The sequence below is a fragment of the Carcharhinus amblyrhynchos genome, chromosome 11 (assembly GCF_965287045.1).
Source record: "Carcharhinus amblyrhynchos chromosome 11, sCarAmb.v2.hapA, whole genome shotgun sequence".
NCBI lineage: Eukaryota > Metazoa > Chordata > Chondrichthyes > Carcharhiniformes > Carcharhinidae > Carcharhinus > Carcharhinus amblyrhynchos.
Genome location: NC_137334.1, coordinates 51,456,773 through 51,483,479, shown reverse-complemented (window position 1 = coordinate 51,483,479; position 26,707 = coordinate 51,456,773). Strand labels below are relative to the sequence as shown.

The 26,707-nt window shown below is 43.0% G+C and overlaps 1 protein-coding gene across 2 annotated transcripts in view; it reads right to left on the bottom strand.

Annotated features, from left to right (window-relative positions):
• Positions 1-26,707, bottom strand: part of galnt13 (polypeptide N-acetylgalactosaminyltransferase 13) — a 439,485-nt gene that overhangs the window by 182,857 nt on the left and 229,921 nt on the right. Inside the window, exon 1 of one of the 2 annotated variants that reach the window (XM_080198244.1) lies at positions 1,591-1,661. The exons of the other annotated variant lie outside the window; for it this stretch is intronic. The gene's annotated coding sequence lies outside the window, so the exon portion shown is untranslated. Of the gene's footprint in view, positions 1-1,590; positions 1,662-26,707 lie in introns of those variants that run through there. 2 annotated transcript variants of the gene reach the window in all.

The window sequence follows — 26,707 nt, the reverse complement described above, 5'->3', positions numbered from 1 at the left end:
TTTTGTTAAAGGGGAATCGTATTTGACTAATTTATCGGAATTATTTGAGAAAGTAACAAGCGAAGTGGATAAAGGGGAATCTATAGATGTGCTGTACTTAGATTTCCAAAAGACATTCAATAAGGCACCACATGAAAGATTACTACACACAGGAGCTCATTGTTTAAGTGTTAACATTTCAGCATGGATAGAGTCAGAACTGTAACAAACTTCAAAACTTACCTTAAATCTCAAGTCAGGAATTACAATTCTCAGCGAACATCAGGACAGCTGAGGATGCGCCAACAAGGAGATGGTTGCACATGCAGTTCATTGAGTTCACATTCTTTAGGCCAGGTGATGCAGAAGGAAAGGTAACAAAGAGGGTGGCACAGTAGCACAGTGGTTAGCACTGCTACTTCACAACTCCAAGGACCTGGATTCAAACCCGGCTTGGGACATTGTGCAAACTCCACACAGACATTCTCCCTGGGTCTGCGTGAGTTTCCTCCGGGTGCTCCGGTTTCCTCCCACAGCCCAAAGATGAGTGGGCTAGGTTGATTAGCCATTCTAATTTGCCCCTTAGTGTCTCAGGATGCGTAGGTTAGAGGGATTAGTGGGTAAACATGTAGGGATATGGAAGTAGGGTCTGGGTGGGATTGTGGTTGGTGCAGGCTCGATGGGCCGAATGGCCTCTTTCTGCACTGGAGGATTCTATGAAATGTCTACGAAAAGAAGTGAAACAGCGCAAAACAGGTAACCATTCAAAAGAAAGAATCGCTGGAGCAGGACACAAGGAGGGCAACAGGGAGAAGGTTCCAAACAAGGGGGTGGGACAGAAAAGAGGTCGCAGAAGAATGTTCCGGGTAAGGATCAGAGATAAATCCCACTGAGTTAAAATGAATACCCAAAGCAGAGCAGAAGGCGCGTACTGAAATATTCTCCCATTAATGTAAAATGTTACATTAGCTGGTTGATAACATTCCATTTACTTTGGTTATGATCTCAGCTGATGTTACTACTGGACAGTCAGTTCACAGAGCAGAACCCCCTGCTTGACAGATCATAACTTTTAACATGGATCAACAGTGTTACAGGGCTGCTGAATAATTTTTAACAAAAGAATAAAACATGTATTGAACAAGAAAAGATGAACTATAATACACCACTTCTTCACCCCAGCTATACTTTTGCAGATATACATTAGTGTATAAGGATAACACAAGTTACAATTTATTGTATAATCAATGCTCTAAGTATACAGTCCATGTAAACCACTGATGCTGGTCCCACTGACAGTCAACTGATCTCACTGGAGCTCTGACCTCCAAATGACAGTTTCCGAACTCTGTTCTCAAAGCACACACTTTGGAATCTTCTCCCACAAAAGGCTTTTGTTGATGCCTTCACCAGGGGCCCACATTCAGGATTTCAACCTCTTTTCGGTATTCCTCTGCCTGGATCACCACAAGCTTCCATACAGTCTTTCAAATACCCAGCCACACCAACAGAACACCACTGCTTAACAGGTTGTATTAAGATGTCACTAAACAAAGGATTAATTCAGGTGCCTGGCGTGTTATTTGCTGACTTCTCCAAGTCTATACTTACAGCTCTGTTTTTAACTAGGAGCCTTTCTCTCTGCTCCTGACTTCACTGAAGAGAATCCTTTTCCAGGTTTCGGCTCTTTATTCTTTTAAGTCTCTTCCCTGATTTCCAGCTGTTCTTTAGCCTCTGGTACTTGTTTTCTGTGGCTCTGTACTGTCTTGTCTGTACTGGCAGTTTTTGTGAAGGGCACTTTACTTCTAGGTGACCTGGTTCCAGGCTGAAAATAACTGCTTCTGCATTTCAGTGTGCGCCTCTAGTTTCTAAGCAACAGCTTAGTTTTTTTATGTTGTTGACCCTTAATTTCAATGCAGGCAAAGTTAAAAGTGAAACTAAAATCTAGAGCCATGCAGAAACATTTGTTTAACATGAAGCTAGCTGAATTTTAACCATTTCTTAGCACACAAGTACAGAAGCACAAATTAAGTTTCAACTTAAACTTGTACCTTGTTCCTAATTCCCACAAATACAAATTTCAATTACTTAAATTATTTCTATTTCCTAACACTTGACAACATTGATAAATGATTGATTTGAAAACATAGAATCTCCATTGGGCAGAGAAAGGCCATTTGGCCCATTAAACTGCACCAACAATCCCACTCAGGCCCATCCCCATAACCCCACATATTTACCCTGCTAATCCCCCAACACTAAGAGGCAATTTAGCATAGCAACCAACCAACCTACCTAACCTGCACACTTTATGGAGTGCCAGAGGAAACAGGAGCACCTGGAGGAAACCCAAACAGAGATGGGAAGAATGTGCAAACTCCACACTGACAATCACCCGAGGGTGGAGTTAAACCCAGGTCCTTGGTGCTGTGAGGCAGTGGTGCTAACCACTGTGCTGTCCTAGTTCGTAGCTCAATTAAAAATAGCTTATTATTTTTAGTTTCGATCAGGTACTTCTAATGAGACTAGACTCACACAGTATCCTTTGTTAAACTGCCTGCATAGTGAAAAGAAACTGATGAACTAACAAAGGCATATTATATTAATATCCAGCCTCAGGAAGAATGAGAACACAGAATTATCAATCAAAATACCTTTCAGAGTAGTACAGCAAACATCTGAGACGAGTTCAAGCCTTTCCTTCTCTTTCAGCATCAAGCAATGCTGCAGAAATAATGTTTTTAGATGGAGGCCACTGCAAATTGTACTTTGAGGGCTTAGTACAATAGAAAATGACAAAAGCTGTAAATATGAGATCAATATTAATTATTTCTACCAATTACAAGCAGAAAGCGTCTGTATGTTTGCTGAATACAGCGAGAGAGTTTCTGATTGCCATCAGCCTCGCATATTTCCTCAAATGTAATTAAAGGCAACATAAAAGACTAGCTACCGGCTGTTGATAATGGCATCTTGGTCCACATAATGTCTGGTTTAGCCAGGCAGGTTATTTCCAGCAATAATGTAACTATTTTAAGACAGCTATAATCCTGACACATTTATAATGATACCGCCCCCCCACTAAAAAAATATACAAAGTAAACATCAAACATAACAGAATTCTGATTGGTCATTGTTTTACAGAATCCTTTCCGTGCAGAAGGAAGTCATTTGGCCTATCAAGCCTGCACCAACAACAATCCCACCCAGGGCCTATCTCCTTAACTCCACGTATTTACCCTGCTAATCCCACTGACACTTTGGGGCAATTCAACATGGCCAATCAACCTAACCCATACATCCCTTGGAGTGTGGAATGAAACAGGAGCACCCAAAGGAAACTCATGCAGACATGGGGAGAATGTGCAAACTCCACACAGTCACCCAAGGCCGGAATTGAACCCGGGTCCCTGCGCTGTGAGGCAGCAATGCTAACCGCCATGTCACTGTGCCACCCCTTTGATCCTTTACTAATAATCTTTATTTATATCTATAATACAACAACGATACGCATTTATTTGCTTATATGAAGATTAAGGAGAAAGGTAATGAGAAATTCAATATTGAAATATTCAATGGGCATTTTTCTGAATGCTGGCATTTTCTGCCCCATCATCCAGAGATGTCAGCAAGGAATGCAACCCACCAATAGTGACTGCCCCGCAGCCATTTAACATTTGATGGGACGTTAACTGGCTCAGGGCGAAATTTCTCCCCTCATTTGGGGAGGAGGTCCAATTTAGAAAGGTGGGATTGGATGACCGGCAGCTCTGCATTCCAGCAGCATCAGGTGGGAATGGTGTCCACTACAGGCATCCCAGAAGAAGAGGAGCTAATCAAGGCTGGATTTAGGTAAATCTGGAATATTGGCTGGCAAGCCCTAGCGAGGGGGAGAGGGTTTTGAGAGCTGGGTTTGAGAGGTTTTGGAGTAGAAGGGGAGGGGTTAAAGGTGGTGAGGGAGGGTAAATGACCCTAAGTCGGTTCCCTCAAAGGGTGTACCCCACCTCCTTGCTGATAATTACCCACTTTAGGACCTGAATAAGCCTGAAAATCAGGTGGATGGTCCACCTGATGTCTCCACCCCAGCTCCCTCCCCCAACCCCCCCAGGAAAATGGGAGACACGTTGGTGGACAAGTAGGCAGTGAGCAGGCCACGTGCTGCATTTTATGAGACCTCACCGTCTTCAAAACCACTGGTGGGTGATTGTAAAATCCCAATTAATGTATTCTAAAGCAAATGATTAAACTATGAGTTTTAAGAGTCATTTCAATCTAGCAATTTCCAGTTTTGGAAGTAATAATCTCTGGATTAAATGTCGTTGTTCAGATTTATTTCGTCAATAAAGTCACATTTAGGCCCGAAATTTAAATTGCATTAAATTCGGTAGATAGAACAATGTTTTATTTTGAATGATTCATCTTTGTTCTTTAATCATTGTAGATTTCTGCTTTTTCAATGTAATTTGAAATTTTTATTAACTTTGTTAACCTATAAGTAATCTAACATTAAAATTTTTATTTCACTTAGAATGATATATTGTTCGCTACACTTGGGTTATGCTGAAAATTAAAATTTAAAGACTGTGTTTGAAAATGAATTTATTCTAATTACCCTTGTGCGTGCATTATTATCTGTCATAGAACTAATTAGCATAATTTAAATCCTGTCAAAATGAAGATATGAAGAAATAAAGGTAAAATACTGTTTATTTCAAAAGAAACAAAATGAGTAGCACATTACAGATTTCACACAGACATAACATGTATTTGAGAAAGTGTTACCCATGACAGGCAGATTCAGAGAAAAATCAACTGCATACAAAATGAAAAATTTCAGGCAAGTTTAAAGAGATGAAGTGATGAAACATAAATATATATCATCGTGTCTGGTAGAACTTCCTAACATTCACAGATTACTTGATTTAAAATACTCAGAGAAAAGTATTCAACTTTAAAAGGATGTTAACTTTTTAAAAAGAGCATATATTTCTCAATTAATTCTTTGAGTGAGAGCAAACGCGTTTACCCTATTATCTGGTCAACTTCCCAAAGCCAGAGAATGAGGAGCATCACTTGCATCTTGTGCTGTCCGCCATTTAATGGGAACTTAGAGGATAATGCCAGTCATCAAAAGGATCAAATCAAGAGCATTTCGTCGACAGTTACTCACAAATTTGGTACCAAGAATATATCTGTCTTGGAGGGGATGCAAAGCAGATTCACCAAGCTAAAAGGATTAAATTCTGAGGACATGTTGCGTTGATAAGGCTTATATTGCCTTGAATACAGAATAATAAGGACTGATATAATTGAGGTGCACAGACATCTCCAACCTATCTGCTCTGAAACCTCATTCATACTTTTGTTACCATTAACCTTGGTTATTGCATTGCTCTCCTGGTCAGCCTACCACCTAACACCCTCTGTAATCCTGAATTCATCCAAAACTCTGCTGCCTGGATCTCAACTTGAATGAAATTTCACTCACGAATCACCTGTTCTTGCTGACCTACAGTGACTTGCATGCCAGCGAGGCCTCGATTTTCAAATACTCATTCTTGTATGTAAATCCTTCCATTGCCTCATCACTCCCAAATCCAGCCTTACAAGCCTTTGCCCTTCCTGCAGTGCTCCAGTTCTGGCCTCTTGCACATCCATGATTTCATTCACCCTAGCACTGTTGACTATGCGTTCAGCTGCCTCAACCTTAAACTCTGTAATTCTGTCTGCCTCTGTACCTCTCTCCACTTTTAAGCCACTTTTTGAAACATACCTTTTTGATCAATAATATCTCCTCATGTGGCTGTCAAATTAATTTTGTCTAACAATATTCCCGATATATAAATGCAATTGGTTGTTGTGGCCAGTTGCTAAAGTGTTCCTCTGATACTCTACTATTTTAATCGCAGACAAAACAAAGCTTTAGATCATCTGGCAATACAGCATTCGCATGTGATATTTTAATTACCAGGATATTTCAGCATTCCTCAAGGGTAACTAGGGATGGGCAGTAAATGCTGGCCAGACAGTGACGTCTGTGTCCCATAAATGAATTAAAACAAAATGCAAGTTACACTAAAAATGGGAATGTCAACAAGTAGAGAAATATTCAAATTATATGTCTGACAATAGAATATTTGAACATTCATATATTTTGCTGATAGCTCCATTATCAACGTAACTTATAAATACTGAAGTTGTTCCTTTATAGTAGGGACGTTAAAGAACTAATCTGCACAGTGGTTTCGCAGAGAAAAACTGAGCTGGATTAATGGTTTCCTCACATTTAAAGCACAGGCACTAAAATAAATTTGTTAATCCAATGACAGAACTGAAATGCAGAGTTTGGAAATTACTTCATCCATTATTAAGCAGTTCTAGGACCAGGGTATTGTTTTATCCAAGAATGATATTGCTGACATTGAACCCTATTTATTAGTCAGTACGAATTGAAATGTGAATGATAGTGCAAAATTTACTTGATGTACTCAACAAAGCTATTGGGAAGAGTTATTTCAAACCTGGATAAATCATTCAGAGAAGACAGGGTGCGAATACTCGAAAACACATTAGCAACAATCCATGAATGTGCATTTCTATTGGAATATTACTGGAAAGTAATACAAGGTTGCACTGGATTCAGTAACCCAGTTTCAGGAAGTTGCAGCAGTGAGAGAGAAATTGAGGATGACCTGGTGTCAAGTGAATTGTGTTAGTTTTACAGGGTGCTGTTATGTTGCCATTTTTGCATCAGAGATTTTGGGCACCCATTAGTCAAGTGTAGACTAATTCAGAAGTATCCCAATGGACTACAGCTATCCATAGCACAATCTGCTGTCATCAGTAGAAATCTAGAGGGCGATTCTCCCATCGCGACCCGCAACTTTTCTGGCAGGTCGGGCTTGGAGATCATTGGCCTTGTTCTGGGATTTGCACATGTGCTGGGAACGCATGCATGTCTCCCAGAGCCAGAGAACAGTTAGAGTCCAGACCATGCTGGAAATCGGCAGGAAGACAGGTAAATCATTTGAATTTTATGTAGTTTAAATACATTTTCAACGTCAATACCAAGGACTTGCCAGTCTGAATTGAATCTTCCACCCCGCCAAGAGTACTTCATTCCGGCAGGGTTTAGAGTAGCTCCCCACGTTCGGGGAGCAGGCAGGAGACCCTGACGGAATGAAGAAGGGGGTAATTGGGGCCCTCCAAGGGGTCGGGCAGCTGAGGGATGGTACCCCCGGGCATAGGCACCCTGGCAGTGCCCAAAGGGACAGAGTCTAGGGGCAATCGGCGGGGGGCCTGCTGACACGGCATGGGATCTATCTGGGATGGAGGGAGGCCAGCGATCGGGACAAGCTGGGGGAATGGGAGTGATCTGTGGGGTGTTGGGGGGGGGGGAAGGTCCTGCCTCCCAGGAGGGGGCATCTGACCCCAGGGGGTCAGCTGGGGTGAGGCGGGTGGGGGGATTTGCCACTGCTGGATGCGAGGGGACTAGAGGGGCAGCACTGTGGAGGTCCTGGGCTGGCCACTGCACATGCACAGGGTCCCAGAGCTATCAGACTCTGGCGTGAATAGGCCCCATCCCTCTGGGTTTTTAATGAGATACACGATTGGGACCTCTGCAGTGCACACAGTGCGGAGATTTGAGTGAGGAGCTGAGCTGAGAAAACAGTCGGGATCCTAGAACAGTTTTCCCATCAGTTCAGCACTTGTGGAAGAATTGCCTCCCCCCCACCTCCAGTCTATCACCTTCAGATTAAGCTCCACTTGCACCACTCTATCACCTTCAGATTAAACTCCACTTGCACCACTCTAAGACTGGTAGGTGCAGTATTAAAGCAAATTTACAATCTAGTAAATTATCACCAAAGTTTGAGGAATGATGAAGAACCAACAACATTTTCTCAGAAATGATGCAAGGTTCAAAATAATCAGGATGAATGCCCTGGTACCCAAGATGTGCAGTAATAGCAGATTTAATCTGTCACACTATGTTAAAATGAATATGATTAAATGCTTTGAATAGATTCAGTCAAATAGCCTTGTCACTAACCCACTGCTAAAAAAAAAATCAGCACTGATATAACTGACTGAAATCTGAAACAAGCGAGGTGTTGAGGCCGAGTAGAATTTTTTAAAATTCTACTGGGATAACAATTACAGGATCAATGGAAAGTAGTATTGAGAATTATATAAAATGGACATCCGACCCAAACCTGCCTGTTTCCCCCTCAGTTAAAGGTGTTCCTCTGTAGCTGTATTTCACATACCAAAGAAAATCATATTGAAGTCAAGTAAAATTGATAGATTGTGTTTTTATCCCTTCCTCTTCCTTAATACAGTAAGTTATTCTTTGCACAGAGAGCTTTTTGAACATTGAATTTTTAGGGACTATTCAATCTTCTAAGGCAGGAGTAGATAAACATCTGAACCAAAAGTAAGATGTAGGCTGTGGATTGCACTCGAAAGAGGCAAATGGACATGAAGGATTGAATCACTTACTTCTGTGTTGTAAACCTCTATAGTCCTTTCACACACAGGAAGCGAGCCAGACCTTGGCAGGCAAGACCCTTGAGTGATTTTAAGTACTGCTTACCTTCCATCAGATGGTTAGGATTAATATCTCTCCTACAATACGTCAATCATCATGCCACTGTTTACTTGCCACAAGCAAATTTGACATTCAACCAGACAGGATGAAGTGGAGTCCATTAATCTCAGATATAAATGTGGCTGATTCAAGTTGATGGTGAAGGACACAGTCTTGTTATTTTCAGTATAAGAAAGCAACAGTTTGAAATTACTTTTGGTGATACTAGCCTAGGAGTACCTACCATGCTTGCATGACATTTCTTTGTTAACCATTTATTTTAATTGCTACTGCTGAAAGTGCTTTTATCTGCTATCTTCCCTTCAAAATGGTTGTTTGGACAAAGGAATGAAGCTAGTCCAATCATGGTCAGGGCTACTGTAAGATCACTTCATGGTGTCATTGATTAAACAACGTCAAAGCACTTCTGCCCTTTCAGAGCCTGATAATAAAGGGTAAGGATTAAAGCAAGGAATGTATGGCAAACAAGGCACTACAAAGGCAAATACAGATATCTGCTTTTCACTGAAAGCCTCAGCTGCTTCAAGAAAATGATGCAAGTGTTCAGCAGGAGAGAATCTTGCAGTCAATTATTGGCTACTCCTGGGGGGAGACTTGAAATGAAATGTTGACATGAGTTACACTTCAATGCTGATCAGAAATCAGTCAGTGAACAGCACTAATCTCACCCTATAACCTTAGTTACTTGGAGTGTTATATATCTATCTGTGAATTGTGACAGTGTTCTACGTGTGCATGCTTATATACATACATGGTGTTATGGAAACCAGCAGTTATGTTTTAATGCTACAGGAGAGAATGAAATGGGCCATTTGCTTCTTTGTAACATTCAGAACATCTGCAGTAAATTGCATTGATGATCTAATAGTTCATGTGTGCTCTTTTTAAAAGCCAATGTCACAGCAGACTGGAGTTACATTGCACACTTCAATGGCGAGGAGTTATGCACAATGTAATAAAAACTACTGGTGACTTCATGATACTCTCCATACAGCTTTTGCAAATAAGCTGCATTAAAGATTAACCACTCAACATATTAACATACTAAAAGCCAACTGCAATTAATTGACAGCCTAAATTACATCAATTTGCACTACTTCCCACATGGATTTATATTTGCTCATAAATGCAAGAACATTGTTTATAATTCACTCAGCAATTCCTAAAAGCCTACTTCCTTTTTGTCAGTTACTAACTATAAAACATATTTGTTTTTTCTCATTTCTTCCAAATAGATTTTTTGGGTTGAGTTCTCCCAACTATATGGAGTTGAAGTTGGTGGGGTGGCGCTGGGAAAATAAAGAGGACCTGTGTTACATTCCTACCCATGATCTGGACATGCTGGTGTTGGACTGGGGTAAGCACAGTAAGAAGTCTCACAACACCAGATGAAAGTCCAACAGGTTTATTTGGTAGCACAAGCTTTCACAGTGTCACTCCTTCTTCAGGTGAGCGAAGAGTTGTGTTCACAAACAGGGCATACATAGATACAGACTCAATTTACAAGACAATGGTTGGAATACAGGTAATCAAGTCTTAAAGGTACAAACAATGTGAGTGGAGATAGGGTTAAGCACAGGTTAAAAAGGTGTGTATTACCTTGAGCCAGGACAGTTAGATTTTGCAAGCCCAGGCAGGTCATGCAGGGGTTGGGGGGTGGGGGTGGTTTACAGATAGTGTGACATGAACCCAAGATCTTGGTCGAGGCCATCCTCATGCGGAACTTGGCTATCAGTTTTTACTCGGCGATTCTGCACTGTCATGTGTCATGAAGGCTGTCTTGGAGAACGCTTACCCAAAGATCAGAGGCTGAATGCCCATGACTGCTGAAGTGTTCCCCGATAGGAAGACAACACTCCTGCCTGGTGTGATTGTCGAGTGGTATTTATTCATCCATTGTCGTAGCGTCTGCATTGTCTCGTCAATGTACCATGTTTCGGGACATCCTTTCCTGCAGCATACCAGATAGACAACGTTGGCCGAGCTGCAAGAGTGTGTACTGTATACTTGGTGGATGGTGTTCTCACGTGAGATGATGGCATCCGTGTCAATGATCCAGCATGTCTTGCAGAGGTTGCTGTGGCAGGGTTGTGTCGTGGTCACTGTTCTCCTGAAGGCTGAGTAGTTTGCTACGGACAATAGTCTGTTTGAGATTGTGCAGTTGTTTGAAAGCAAGAAGTGGGGGCATGGGTATGGCCTGGAGGAGATGCTCATCTTCAGCGATGACATGTTGAAGAAGTGCGGAGAAGATTATCTTGTAAACTGAGTCTGTATCTTTGTATGCCCTATTTGTGAACATAATTCTTCACTCACCTGAAGAAGGAGCAACACTCTGAAAGCTTGTGCTACCAAATAAACCTGTTGGACTTCAATCTGATGTTGTGAGACTTCATGCATGCCTACCACCATGGAGGTTTCCGGGGCAAGTAAAAATGAGACAACTCATTAACATGATTAAGGCCCCTATTAAAAGCAATTTTGGGGCTTGAGTGGAATTTTGCTGCCAGCAGAACGACCTTGGCTGTGTGCTAAATGTAGGTCGGTAGACTAGGGTACTTCACAGCCAGAAGCTCCCTGCCCCAAAAAGGAGGCCGCAGGCACGAAAGGCTGCGATACAGCCCAAATAAATCCTCTGGAGAGGCTTCCCTTCTGCTCAAAGCGACCTCACCAGCTTCAATAATCTTCAATTTTTAATTTCATAAAGGCCTGTAAGGTGCCTCCATAGTTATGTCCTGCCTAAGAAGCACCTATGTCTTCCTGTAGGTTTCAGAGCCTCTGGCCCTCTGATGGAGCTGGCAGCATAGAATGCTAAACTGATGTCCTTAGCAGGATTGCTAATCAGACCAGCCAGCTTCCGAGAAGATTAAGCATGGACTCGGAAACCCTGTTTGTTCCTGAAGTGGGGTCCTGAAGTCTGCGGTCAAATACAATCCATAGAACTAAACTCTACTGAAAGAGAAGATGTTCCAATGTCAGGATCCAAATCAGGTTACATGATCATTCAGGGAAGAGATAGGACATGAAAGGATTTTGTAGCTTGTGTCCAATTAATGGCCTACAGGCATACAAGAAGGTCAATAAAGGGTTGCACGTGGGGCAACATTCAGGAAGCTGAGACACAGATGCAGGACAAATAGGGGTATCTTGAAGGGAAAATAATGAAAGATTGCTTTCAAGGCATAGCTGTAGTTAGATGCAGAGCAGGACCCAGGTTTAGATATGCCTCCCTGGGGCTGCCCTCCATTTGGCAAAGGTACCTTTCTCAGTCAATGGAAGAGGCCAGCAAGCTTCACCAAGAAGGCATGGCTGGAGATCACAGAGGAAATTAGCAGCTATGCGGTGGTCATAAAGGCATGGTTGAAGTGCCACAATAAAAATCATTAACCTTTGAAATTTGCTAAGGTGAATGGATCTCATTCTGCCAGGCTTACAGCCTTGGATGCCACGTAATGTGCCAATGCATTGTGACACAAGACTAGCGACTCTGGCATTGAGCATGACTAGCAAGATGCACAGTTGCCTCACAGCAAAGGCCTCTGGTCAGTCAGCATTGATAATACTAAATTACCTCTAGCTGAGGCCCCTCAGTAGCACAAGTGAACCTTAAAGCTGGCACAGAATGATGAATGGAGATGGACAATGAGAAACCAGTGACACAGTGTGTGCCTCTGTATTTGCAGAAGAAGCAAGATCACAAGGCCAGAGAGTAGAGATGAACTGCAAGAAGACTGCCATTGCTCATTGAGGAGGAGGCAATGCAGATGGGGAAAGGAAGCTGTTACTAAAGGTGAGGTGAGTGTGGAGCCCATACAGAGCAAATTGCTTTATGGTGCATTGGTGGCCAGTGCTGAACACAGGGAGCCCCAGACAAAGGACAGGCAGAAGGAAATGGGGGAAAAAGCAGCATCCTAACATCATCTTGCGTCTCCCACAGGTCAAATAGCAGATCCAGCAACAAGGACAGCAGGGAACTTGTTTAAGGCTTCAGAGAAGAAGCCATCATTTGAAGAGACACCAACACATCTCCAAGGCTACTCTCCTCTTTAGTGCCAGGTTGTGCAAAGCATGATGTGGTGACACTTGATGGCAATGTATTGCAGGACTCCCCAGACCTATCAAAGTCGTGGACCTTCACTTTAAGAAAATCTATGGCTTGCTTAATGGTTGTCCTTGTTGTTACAAAGTACTGACTGTAGATTTCTACTACCTCTGCATTAGGGTGCTGCAGAGGTGCAAAAAGCCATATCTTCAGACCACTAAAGCAAAATACTACAGGTGCTGGAATTCTGAAATAAAAACAGGAAATACTGCAAGTGCTCAAAGGGTCTGGCAGCATCTGTGGAGAGAGAAATAGTGACCTGAATATTTCAGATAGTGGGAATTTCCTTCTCGCCATAGAGTCGGCGGGGATGGCTGTCCTCCAGGTTAATTGGCTACAGGTGGGACTCCCGTCAGTCACTCAAGAAGAAGTCCTGCCTGAGAGCTGGTGGACAATTTGTTTGGCTGGTAGCTCCACAGTCCCTGCAGTAATAGGAGCTGAAGTAGACAGATGAGGAAGTGCTTCAACATGTCATGGTTCAGGGGCTGGACAGCAAGGTCAGGATCCCAAGGTGAGGAGGGAATGGAAGGCCTGAGGAATAGATAGTGGGCATTTAGGGTTTAGTGGGAGAGACCGGAGACAGGGCAGAGAGGAGTAAGGTAGGAGGTCCACCTGTCATTTTAAGGGGGGGGGGGGGGGGGGGGGGGGGGGCGGTGAAATTCCAAAGAGGATTCTGTGAGCTGCATGCTAGTTTTCTCACCTCGGCTAACATTCCATGCAAGAAAGGGAAAATTCCAAACTTAATGTTTCGACTCCAAAGTAACTCTTCTTCACAACTCTCGGGCTTTTCCGAGTTTTAAGTCACTTTTTAGCATTTTTGAAACCTAATTTAACCCTTTCATAATTACTGTTTTTTTTAAAATTGTGAGTTGCTAAATGAACTCTCTTTTCATCATGTTGTGCTTTTAAGTGAGAAAAGCTGAGACAGCATGAAAAGGCCCTCAAGTACACATTCACTAATGGTTTAAGGGCAAAATGCTTGTGGGGCTTCACAATTTTAAGAACTTCTATTAAGACGCAGTATCCTCTTCAAGTACTAACACTCTGAGTATCTTAAGTTCTTCCAACATACTTTTGACTCCTTCGCAATATCCTAGTGAATCTACAGCATAATCTCTCTACTGATTTTATGTTATTTCCATAAAGGAATTTTTAGAACTGCATAGGCTTTATCACTGTTTTGAATACATTTACCATTACTTCTTTGCTTTTCTATTACTTACTGCTGATATAAAATCCTAAATTCTATTGGCTTTTTAAAGCTCTATATGCCTCCAATCAGAGGTGAGTGAGTGTGAGTGGAGTCAATAGGAATCAGGGGTAACTCTCCACTGGTTGGAGTCATACTAGCACAAAAGAAAGATGCTTGTACTTGTTGGAGGTCAATCATCTCAGTTCCAGGACATCACTCCAGGAGTTCCCCTGGTGTCCTAGGTCCCAACGATCTTCAGCTACTTCATCAATTACCTTGCGGCCATTATAAGGTCAGAAATGGGGATGTTTGCTGAAGACTGCACAATGCTCAGTAACATTCACAACTCCTCAGATATTGAAACAGTCCACGTCCAAATGCAACAAGACCTAGACAATCTTCAGGGTTGGGCTGACAAGAACTAATATTCGCACCAAGCAATGATCATGTCCAACAAGATACATTTAGCCATCACTCCTGGACTCCTTGACATTCAATGGCCTTACCATTGCTGAATCATCCATTATCAGCAACCTGGAAGTTACCATTGATCAGAAACTGAACTCAACTAGCCATACAAATGTTATGGCTACAAAAGCAGGTTGAAGGTTCGGAATTGTGTGATGAGTAACTCACCTCCTAACTTCTCAAAGACTGCCCATAAGGCACAAGGCAGGACTGTGATGAAATACTCTCCCCTTGCCTGGATGAGTGCAGCTCCAACGGCACTCAAGATACTTGATGCCATCCAATACAAAGCAGCTCAGTTGATTGGCACCCCATTCGCAAATCCCTCTGCCAATGCACAGTGGCAGCCATATGTACAATCTACAAATTGCACTGTAGAGATTTGCCAAATCTCCTTAAACAGCACTTTCCAAACCCTGCCACCATCTAGAAAGACAGGACAGCAGACAGCTGGGAATGCTACTACCTAAAAGTTTGTCTCTGAACCTCCTGGAGTTAGAATTATATTGCCATTCCTTCACTGTGGCTGGGTCAAAATCATGGAACTCACTAACAGGCACTGGGCCTACACCACACGGACTGCAGTGGTTCTAGGAGGAAGCTTGCAACCAGATTCTCAAGGGCAATATATGTTATTGGAGCCAGCAACACCCGCATCCCATGAATTAAGAAAAAAGTATGAGTGCATTCGGATTTGAATCAGTCTTTATAGAATCAGGAGTATTGCCATCAGTTTTGATAGCTCTACCTTAAGCAAATACTGGCCTTGGAAAAAATACAGCAACTCTTCATCACATATGTAACAAAACATTGGTGATGTCAAACACCTCCTCCTATTTCCCAACCAGTTGGCTATCCATATTATGTGGATACACTCAATTCCAAGTGCTTTGACGATTTATGCATTTACGTTTTTGGAATGTTATCCAATGCTTTCTGAAAATTCAGATGTGTGATATCCATTTATTATCCTCAATGAAATAAACCTGATGTTATACTCTTAAATCATCACTTTTTGAATTCTTAACAGTAAGAATCAGTGTTAAGAATCTTTATCTGTTTTGTCAAATCAAATCTAAGTTTAACTTTGGAAACTTAGATCATCTTTAACTGTCTATTTTTCAATGCAAAAAATCTCAAACTGTCCCAATCCTGAGGCTTGACGTTATTTGTTTTGATCAAAGCCAGATGTAGAAACAGGATACGCAGACTGATTTGTTTACCCTTAATTCAGAAGGAGCAGCGTTTGATAAAGGGACAATACGTGTGAAATTGTTTCTTTCCAAAAGAAGCATTATAAAAATAACTGAGGAGCCAGGTCAGGATTCATGATCAGTTAGATAACTACAAAAACACCTCCTAAGACAAATGAAGCACAGCTTACAAAGAGAAGATTAGAAAGAAAAGTGAATTAAAAACAACACCGTGACAATGTTTTTTCATTTTATTCACCAGCTATTCAAGGCAGTAGCCATAATCAGTCCAAAGAGCTGTACTGACACCTATTTTATAGCATTGCAATAATGATGTGCTGAATCCAATAATCATTGTCCATTCTCACATTCACAGAAAATTAAAATGCTAATACTTTGTTATATTTGCACAAAGTAATCAGAAGTAGATTCACAAAATATACATTTCATGTTGCTTTGAGATGATTAGTGAACTGACATTTACATTTGATAAAATAACATTCTTACATCACAATTACTTTTTGAATTTTGAATTCAAATTTTAATCCTCACCAATTACCATTTTTTAATGAAAAATATATCATTTTAGGAGGAAGGGTTTAGATGGCTCAAAGTGGGGTTCAGAATAATACCAACAGTACAGGTTTGATTCTGATCCCAGCTGAGGTAGACTTGGAACCTACCTCCATGCCCTGCCTCAGAATGGAAGGTGATAGCAAACCATCACTGGCAAAATCTATCAAGAAAATGGCTCAGGGTGAAACATCAGCAGACAACCAGCCAAGAACCTGTACTTTGGGAAGATAGCACGATGATGATGATGATGATGATGATATCATTTTAGGTGGGAAAAGGATCAGAACCCTAAGCAGACATTATTTGGAAAGAAGATTTTCATATGCTAAATATATATGTTGGACAAAGGATTGAATCAAAAGATCATAGAAATTTATGACATGGAAGTTGGCTATGCAACTTGTCATCTGTGCCAAGAAAGAGCTATCCTGCTTAATCCAAAAGCAAAATATTGCAGATCCCTTTAAATAGCGCTGATGGGGACTCCTTTCCACTGCTGAACATGTGTTCAGCTGTGTGAAGTAAAGAGAAGATGATAGCTGGAACATTGAGCTCCAAAGTTGCATCACTGACATCGAATCAGTGCAGTATGTTGCTTCATATCACAATCATCTTGCTCGGCTAACCGGTGGTAACCACTCACTGCACATACATTATTACCCATACCAAAATGGTGGTTGGCATGATTCACCACAAAGATTAGCACATGTGCTGTGGATGCCATTTTGGACATCAAAGGGTACTCATAATAGCCAAATAACCAGTTAAAACTATTCAAATTTTGTGTCCACTGACATTAACTGAATCTTTTTAAATTTCAGTTTATTGACCTATGGCTTTCATCAAAGTGTTCCAATTGTATTACATGTGAGGTGAACATGAACTGTTAAATAGCATAGAAAATCAAGACAACTGGACTCCACAACGTGACAGCTTTTAAAAGATTTTGTGCAAATTAACAGGGCTGAAAAGAAACCAAAGCAATGGCCCAAATCTTCTGTTCAGGATCAGAACCCCTATTTCCAAACATGAACAGACAAAAAATTCCCACTAACCTTCCTCTAATTTCCCAGGACAACCTTCCAATGGAGGAAGAAGTGCAGAACTAACTCAATGCAGGAAACATTGGAGGGAGCAGCAGAGAAAATCGAAGCAGAAGCCTTTTTATGGCACTAGCTGCCATATACTGGTAAGAGTTTACATGTTCCAAAGGTTCTTTGAAATGCAAAGGAGAGAAGGTAAGCGAGTAATGAGATAGGAAGGGCAAAGGGAGAAGGTGGGTAAGTGGGTAGGATGGGTGAGGGGCAGAGGGTGTAAAGTTGCTAAGGCAAGTGGGTAAATGAATAGGGTGGTAGGTGAGTAGTGGTCAGCTCCATCAGAGGGAGTCAAGTGCTCAAGGGGGAAATGGGTGGTGGGGCTAGTCATGTCAAATTGAGAGGGCAAGCAAGTCAGGAGGTGGAGGAGTCGGGGAGTTCAAGAAAGGGTAATCTGGTGTAGGGGCTGGACAAATTGGATCCAGTTTGGAGGAGAGGCGTCTGGTGTGTGTCAGGTCCAACGAGTCGATTGATCCCCTGATCTCCTTGACTCCCCCCGTGGTGATAGGGTCTGATACACACAGGGTTAATGTGGGATTAAGTGCAGTAATGTCCACACAGTTATGTAAGAGAGTGTGTGACCGAGAGCCAGGGACAGTCTGGAGGTGGACAGAGAAATGCAAAGACCAAAGATGGAGTAAGCGCCATACCTGTACCCTATACTGTATTAATGGACATAGTTATGATTTGTTAAGAAAAACTTGCTGTTGATACACTCAAGACTGCTTTGTGATGTCCAAAGCAGGACTCTTCGCGGTGTCAGCATCTGGATCAAAACCCTTTATCCTCACAAGAATACAAAAAAGCAAAGGAAAAGGACATCTTCAATGGATTCTGAACTGAAACAAGCTCCTAAGTGCAACCACGGACACAGAGAAAATTAGTCTTAAGGAAAAAGCTCCAGGGAGAGAAGAGCCTAGAAGTGACAAGATATAGGTTTTATGCCAGTGAAAGACTCCACTGAATTTCCCTTGGGAACTCAGTTGCAGCAAGCAGAGCTCACAACTTGCCAGGTTGAAATGAAATAAAACTCCCTTTTCATTCTCTCTGTCAGAAGGGCCGCTTTAAAGAAATCCATCTTTAATCCCAATCCCTGAATCTGAGTCTCAACATGTGGTTCACAAAAATAAACAAGGTTAATAATTAATTTCATTTACTTTGGATACCTCATAACAGTCCAATTTCCAAAACAGCAAGCCTGTGGACCACAGAAGAGAAAGTCTTTGGTGAACAACATTAAAGTGAAACTGCCAATGTTAAACAGATATACTGACAGTATTTATTAATGGCATGAAAGTGAAACGATGCTAAGTGAAGCAAGGACCTGCTGCACCTTAAATGGAACTGATCCTTTGTATTGCTGGATCATCAGGGAAAGACAAGACATGCCCCCTTCTTACAGCACTGCCACATAATGGTAAACAGTTTTAACATGTCAAAGCTTATTTGAAAAGCAACAGAGAGAAGGTAAGTGTAGAAAAAGGTAGGCTGGGTAAGATAAGTGGGTATAGGGGAGGTGAAGATGTAGGTAGGATGGTTGCATGTCAACAGTATAGAGTGTTATGTAATAAATGGTAGGTAGGTAGGTTGGTCGCTGGATAATGTGGCGCATGGATAACGTGACAGCATGGCAGATAGTCTGGGTGGCAGGTGAGGTAAGGGTGACAGCTAGTTAGAGTAGCTAAATGGCAGGTGGGTAAAATGGCATATTGGTATGATGGTAGATGGGTATAGTAACACATTGGCAGGCGGATAGGATATGACTGTGGGGTAGGACAGCTTGCGTGTGAGATGGATAAGTGGATGAAGCTGGCAGGTGGGCAGGACACACAGGTGTGTCAGGGTGTAATCAGATTGGGAAGAAGTCAGGTGGTGAGACTAGTCAGGTTAGATCATGGAGGAGTCAGGGGGTTAGAATGGTTCGTGGGTGGTAAGGGTTAGTCAGGTCATGTCAAGGGGCAGTTGGGGGAAGTGGGGATTTTCACGTGGTGGAGGTTAGTCAGATCGGGTTGGGGGAATTCAGAAGTCAGGGAATTGGAGAATGGGGGGGGGTGCGTAGTTAAGAGTATGTCAGGGGTGGTCAATGTAGCCATTGATGTTCAATTGCATAATCAGAATTTCTGTCTAACTTTCCATGGGTTACTATTCAGCTAAGTAGGTTCGAAAAGTAGGGAGGTTTTGCTGCGGCTGTATAGGGCATTGGTGAGGCCGCAGCTGGAGTACTGTGTGCAGTTTTGGTCGCCGTACTTACGCAAGGATATTTTGGCCTTGGAGGGAGTGCAGAGGAGGTTTACGAGGCTGATGCCGGAGTTGAGGGGGTTGAGCTATGAGGAGAGGCTGAATAAATTAGGCTTGTACTCGTTAGAGTTTAGAAGAATGAGGGGAGATCTCATTGAGATGTATAAGATGATGAACGGGATGGATAGGATAGAAGTGGAGAGACTCTTCCCGCTCAGGAAGAATAGTAGGACTAGGGGGCACGGCCTCAAGATAAAGGGGGGGCGGTTTAGAACGGAGTTGAGGAGGAACTTCTTCACTCAAAGGGTGGTGAATCTCTGGAATTCTCTACCCGTTGAAGTGGTGGAGGCTACCTCGCTAAATATTTTTAAGACGCAGGTTGATGGGTTTTTGATAAGAGAGGGGATTAAGGGTTATGGGGAGAGGGCGGGAATGTGGAACTGAGCCACGACAGATCAGCCATGATCTTATTGAATGGCGGGGCAGGCTCAAAGGGCTAGATGGCCTACTCCTGCTCCTATTTCTTATGTTCTTATGTTCTTATGTAACTGTCCTAGGTCTCTGACTCTAGCTCAATTCAAATTTCCTGGGCAATTCCTACAAATGTGGAGATGCCGGCGTTGGACTGGGGTAAACAGAGTAAGAAGTCTCACAGCACCAGTTTAAGGTCCAACAGGTTTATTTGGTAGTAAATGCTGATAGTACAGACTCGCATTCTAATCAGTATTCTGTAAACTGTGTGTGCCTTTATATGCCCTGTTTGCAATCAAAACTCTCCACTCACCTGACGAAGGAACAGTGTTCCAAAAGTTAGTGTTGTTTACTACCAAATAAACCTGTTGGGCTTTAACTGGGTGTTGTGAGACTTCTTACTGCAATTCCTACAAAGTCACTGCATTGGGACCTCTGACAGATCCCTAGCCATCATTTGGGGAAAATCCTGCCTCCGACCATGCGGAGACTGGAAAACCTCAGCAATGTGATCTTTATTGGGCATGACCTGCTTAATTTAATGTCATCATCAAATTGATATTTTTCTTCCTAAATTGAGATCATATACAGTAGAGTAAGACAATGCAAATTCTTGTTGAACACCTTACAGTTTGGGAAACTTCTTTTGATCATTACAGCTGAACTTACTATTTCTTGTTTCATTTTGTATTGAAGTAGCCTGTCTAGCAAGTCTTCAATAATGCAACCAGGAAATGAAAGGAATTTATCATAAGTAACAGAGAATGAAACCTTAGGTGACAGCAACCGTAACATGATTAAATTTGATATGACTGGGGATAAATCAGTGCAAAAGCATGCAACTTTAAAGGGTCTATCAACAGAATGAAGAAAGAGTTTACGCAGTTCAATAGGGATACAGTAAAGAAAGAAGAAAAATAACTGGGCAGTAAAATTTGGCTCCACAACTCCTCCAGCTCACATAGACCACACAGTACCCCACGTTTGGAAGGTTCCTAATGTGGACATTCTACGCATGCACCAAAAGTGATGATACCGTGCGCACTGTGGCAAACAGACTTGACAGTCATTCTGTAAACTTAAACTGCACATATCCTAATCAATCACAGTGAAACATTTGTGCTGCTCAATGGGCTTTCACCTTTTCCACCTTTTTCATCCATTTAAAGGACCACCAAGTCATTCAATTTGTAGGCTAGATGCTTTTGACTTTTGCCCCTTCAGCATTTATAGGAGCACTATGGTATGTTCTTGAAGGAGATTTGGAGACTTGCTGGCCTTTGAAGGGAGTGTTGCAGCACCCTAACAGGGAGGTTGGAGTAACCTTCTGCCCTGTCATAGAACACCTGCTGGAGTTGTGGCTGTTGTGTTTGCAGTTCCTCTTGATCTGCAATACGACAGGAATTGGAGTTGAGGCTGCATTAAAGAGAAGAGAGGGTGCTCTCCACCAGAAATCTTCAAAGAGCATTTTGTACTACCTCCACTTCAGCCAGGAGTTTTGACTGAGGCACCAGCATTTCAACAAGAAGAACTGTACCACCATCTTCAACATGCCGGCCGAACGGGAGTGTGCTGAACTGGGGAAAGGCGAACTATGGCAGGATTAGGAGGGAGCTGCAGGACACTGATTGGGAAGGACTGTTAGCTGGCAAGTCCACGGTTGGCAAGTGGGAGGCTTTTAAAGGCAAAATGAAATGGTTGCAGGGGAGGTATGTTCCGGTTAAGCGGAAGGATGGGCAAGGTAGGATTAGACAGCCGTGGATTACAGGGGGTATTGAAGACTTGGTCAGGAAGAAGAGGGAGGCGTATGTTAGGTCGAAACGACTGGGTACGGAGAGTGCACTGGAGGAATATACAGAGAGTAGGAGGGAGCTAAAAAGGGGAATTAGAAGGGCGAAGAGAGGGCATGAAATGGCTTTGGCTGGTAGGATTAAGGAAAATCCAAAGGCATTTTATTCCTATATTAGGAGCAAGAGAGTAGTTAGAGGGAAAATTGGTCCTCTTAGGGACAAAAGTGGGGAGATATGTATTGAGTCGGAGGGAATGGGGGAGCTCCTGAATGAATACTTTGCGTCAGTATTCACAGAGAGGGGTTTGGAATCGTGCGGTCTGTTAGAGGGAGCGGAGGATCAGCTGCAGGAAATACCTATTACAAGGGAGGAAGTGCTAGGGCTTTTAGGTAGTGTAAGGACAGATAAAGCTCCGGGGCCTGATGGTATTTATCCCAGGCTGCTTAGGGAGGTGAAAGATGAAATTGCTGGGCCTCTGGCGCAAATCTTTGTCTCTTCTTTGGACACAGGTGAGGTCCCAGAAGACTGGAGGGTAGCAAATGTGGTACCGCTGTTCAAAAAAGGTAGTAGGGATAACCCTGGAAATTATAGGCCGGTGAGTTTGACATCGGTGGTGGGGAAATTAATGGAAAAAGTACTTAGGGGTAGGATGTATGAGCATTTGGAGCGTTGCGGTCTGATTGGGGATACGCAACATGGCTTTGTTAGAGGGAGGTCTTGCCTTACAAATCTGGTGGAATTCTTTGAGGAGGTGACAAAAACAGTTGACGATGGGAGAGCCGTTGATGTCATCTATATGGATTTCAGTAAGGCGTTTGACAAAGTCTCTCATGGTAGGCTGGTAGAAAAGGTTAAGGCGCATGGGATACGAGGTCAGGTAGCTAGGTGGATTGAGAACTGGCTGGGTAATAGGAGACAGAGGGTAGTAGTGGAGGGGACTTTGTCCGGCTGGAGGCCAGTGACCAGTGGTGTGCCGCAGGGCTCAGTACTGGGACTTCTCCTCTTTGTAGTCTACATAAATGACTTGGAAGAGAGCGTAGGTGGTGTGATCAGCAAGTTTGCTGATGACACCAAGATGGCAGGGTTGGCGGGTACCGAAGTGGATTGTGAGCTGATACAACAGGATATAGATAGGTTGGTGCATTGGGCAGATAGGTGGCAGATGGAATTTAATCCTGACAAATGCGAGGTGATGCATTTTGGAAGGAATAATGTAGAGAGGAGCTATGAGATTAAAGGTAGACAAATTAGGAGTATAGAAACACAGAGGGACCTGGGAGTGCAGGTTCACAAATCCATGAAGGTTGCGACACAAGTGGAGAATGTTGTCAGGAAGGCTTATGGAATGCTAGCCTTTATAGGAAGGGGTATAGAGTTTAAAAGCTGCCGTCTAATGCTTCAGTTGTATAGAACGTTGGTTAGACCGCATTTGGAGTACTGCGTCCAGTTCTGGTCACCTTACTACCGGAAGGACGTGGAGGCTCTGGAAAGGGTGCAGAGGAGGTTTACCAGGATGTTGCCTGGCATGGAGGGGCTGGGGTACGAGGAAAGGTTGGAGAAACTGGGACTGTTCTCCTTGGAAAGATGGAGATTGAGGGGGGACATGATAGAGGTATATAAGATACTGAAGGGAATAGACAGGGTCAATAGTGAGAGACTGCTCCCTAGATTGGTTACAAATACAAGAGGACATGATTTAAGGGTGAGGGGGGAGAGATATAATTTGGATATGAGAGGAAGGTTCTTTACGCAGAGAGTTGTGGGGGTATGGAACGCGCTACCGAGTAGGGTGGTGGAGGCAGGAACGTTGGACTCGTTTAAGGTTCAGTTAGATAGGCACATGAGTGAAACGAGGATGGAGGGCTATGGTAGGGGTTATTAAATAAGGGTTAGAACCTCGGGAGAGACCGGAAAGGCAGGCTTGTGATTAACATTTTTGTCTTTTGTTCCGCAGGTGGAGGTCCACCTCGTTGTCAAACGAGGGGCATGCACACGGTGGGTCGTGCGTGGGCTACTCTTGGAGGTTCCAGGAGTGGCCTAGTACTTCGTGTCGGTGTGTGTGCTTGATCCTGGACCGGTAGACGGGCACCGCAACAGCTCGGTGACTAGCACTGCTAGCTGTGCAGATACATGGATTTGGGCCTGTGTCTGTGGGAGTTTGTGCATTCTCCCTGCGGATGCGTGGGTTTCCTCCGGGCGCTCCGGTTTCCTCCCACACCCCAAAGATGTGCTCTTAGGCTGATTGGTTTTACCAAATTGACACTATTCTCCCCGGAATCTGGCTAAGTCAGGGGTTCTACTCGTAGACACGCAGGGTAGAATACGTGGAGGGTGATGCGGCGGCGCGGGCTTGTTGGGCCGAAGGGCCTGTTTCCCATGCTGGGTTGTTCTTTGTTTGTTCTTTGTATGATCTGCAGCCTCACAGCAGATTGAGGATGGTATCAAGGATAGTCTCGACTAAATCCTTCCAGACCAGAGAGTGACAATACAAACATGTCCTGTTTACTTTTTGTCAAAACATCTGGTTGTTCAAGCAGGCTTTTTCACAGGCACAGCTTGCCAAGGTCTCAGAAATAACTCTCTTGCATAGGCTGAATTCTTTCTGATAAAACAGCCAGCGTTCTCCCACCCCACCCGCCACTGCAATTGTAGCAAGTGGGTTGTGGACAACGTGAAGGGCCATTGACAGTTGGGCAGGAATTTCCAGCTTTTAGACCAGTGCGTCTGGAGAAATCTACCCACCATCTTTTTCTTTTGAACTCTAAGCTAACCTCTTCAGAGGTCACATTTAATTACCTTCAGTTTGTGAGTCTATCTTCTAGAATGTAGTTGCAAAGTTCACCCTTGTCTCCTCATTTAAACCTCTGACATCTTACTCAAACCCATGATCTTTTATTCCCCATTGTTACCAATTTGCCTTATGTAAACAGATTTGCTACATTGCTAGGCTTATCAATAAATCAAAAGCATTTAAATCTATTAATGTAGCCAAACAATCCCTGCCATTACACAGCTTCTATTTTTAAATTCTTTTTAAAAACACATAACTAGGAAAATATATTCTAATATATTAGATTTCCTTGATTTCACGTTATCATGGATTTTCCTGACCATTTGTTATCATTCATAGGCGATCAGGTAAGTGAATGCCCACTTCCCTGGCAGCAAACCAAAGACCTTCATCATGAGACAGTGTAATATCTCCAATACATCAAGCTCATAATGCTCCTCTGACACCCGACTCAAAAAGAACAATTTGCCTCCAATAACAGCCAAGCTACCAGCATGAAAGATTATGAGCAGACCAACATTTGGACCATTTGATGGGTGCCCTACAATGCTCATCAGCATGTAACTACAAATGTGGGTAGTCTGCTCTGTCTCAACAACCTCTCATTTAAAAGGACCAGTCCTTGCCATCAGGCATACAATGGAAGCCACCTTGGAAGCAGGAAGAGGGAGAAGAGGAAATAGAATAAAGAACAAAGAAAATTACAGCACAGGAGGCCCTCCAATCCTGCATCAACCATGCTGCCTGACTTAACTAAAACCTCCCACACTTCGGGGGACCATATCCCTCTATTCCCATCCTATTCATACACTCGTCAAGATGCCCTTTAAAATTTACTACCGTATCTGCTTCCACTACCTCCCCCAGCAACGAGTTCCAGGCACCCATCACCCTCTGTAAAAAATCTGCCTCATACATCTCCTTTAAACATTGCCCCTTATACCTTAAACCTGTGTCCCCTAGTAATTGACTCTTCCATCCTGGGAAAAAGCTTCTGACTATCCACTCTGTCCATGCCTCGCAATCTTGTAGACTTCTATCAGGTCTCCCCTCAACCTCTGTCGCTCCAGTGAGAACAAACCAAGTTTCTCCAACCTCTCCTCATAGTTAATGTCCTCCATACCAGGCAGCATTCTGGTAAGTCTTTTCTGTACCCTCTCCAAAGCCTCTACATCCTTCTGGTAGTGCGGCAACCAGAATTGGACACTATATTCCAAGTGCGATCTAACTAAAGTTCTATAAAACTGCAACATGACTTGCCAATTTTTAAACTCAATACCCCAGCCGATGAAGGCAAGCATGTTATATGCCTTCTTGACTACCTTCTCCACCTGCATTGCCATTTTCAGTGACCTATGTACCTGTACACCCAGATCCCTTTGTCTATCAAAACTCTTAAGGATTCTGCCATTTACTGTATACTTCCTGTCTGTATTCTAAAATGCATTACCTCACATTTGTCCGGATTAAACTCCATCTGCCATCTCTCTGCCCAAGCCTCCAACCAATCTATATCTTGCTGTATCCTCTGATGGTCCTCATCGCTATCTGCGAATCCACCAACCTTTGTGTGTCTGCAAACTTACTAATCAAACCAGTTACATTATCCTCCAAATCTTTTATATATATTACAAACTGCAAAGGTCCCAGCACTAATCCCTGAGGAACACCACTTGTCACAGCTCTCCATTCAGAAACGCACAACTGCTTCCACTGCTACGTAAGAACATAAGAAATAGGAGCAGGAGTAGGCCATCTAGCCCTTCGAGCCTGCACCGCCATTCAATAAGATCATGGCTGATCTGAAGTGGATCAGTTCCACTTTCCCGCTTTCTCCCCATAACCCTTAATTCCCTTGTCTGTCAAAAACCTATCTACCCGTGACTTAAATATATTTAGCGAGGTAGCCTCCACCACTTCAACGGGCAGAGGATTCCAGAGATTCACCACCCTTTGAGTGAAGAAGTTCCTCCTCAACTCCGTTCTAAACTGCTCCCCGGCCTTGTCTTGAGGCTGTGCCCTCTAGTCCTGCTGTCCTTTCTGAGCGGGAAGAATCTCTCTACCTCTACCCTATCCATCCCTTTCATTATCTTATACGTCCCTATAAGATCCCCCCTCATCCTTCTAAACTCCAATGAGTACAGACCCAGTCTATTTAGACTCTCTTCATAGTCCAACCTCCTCATCTCTGGTATCAGCCTAGTG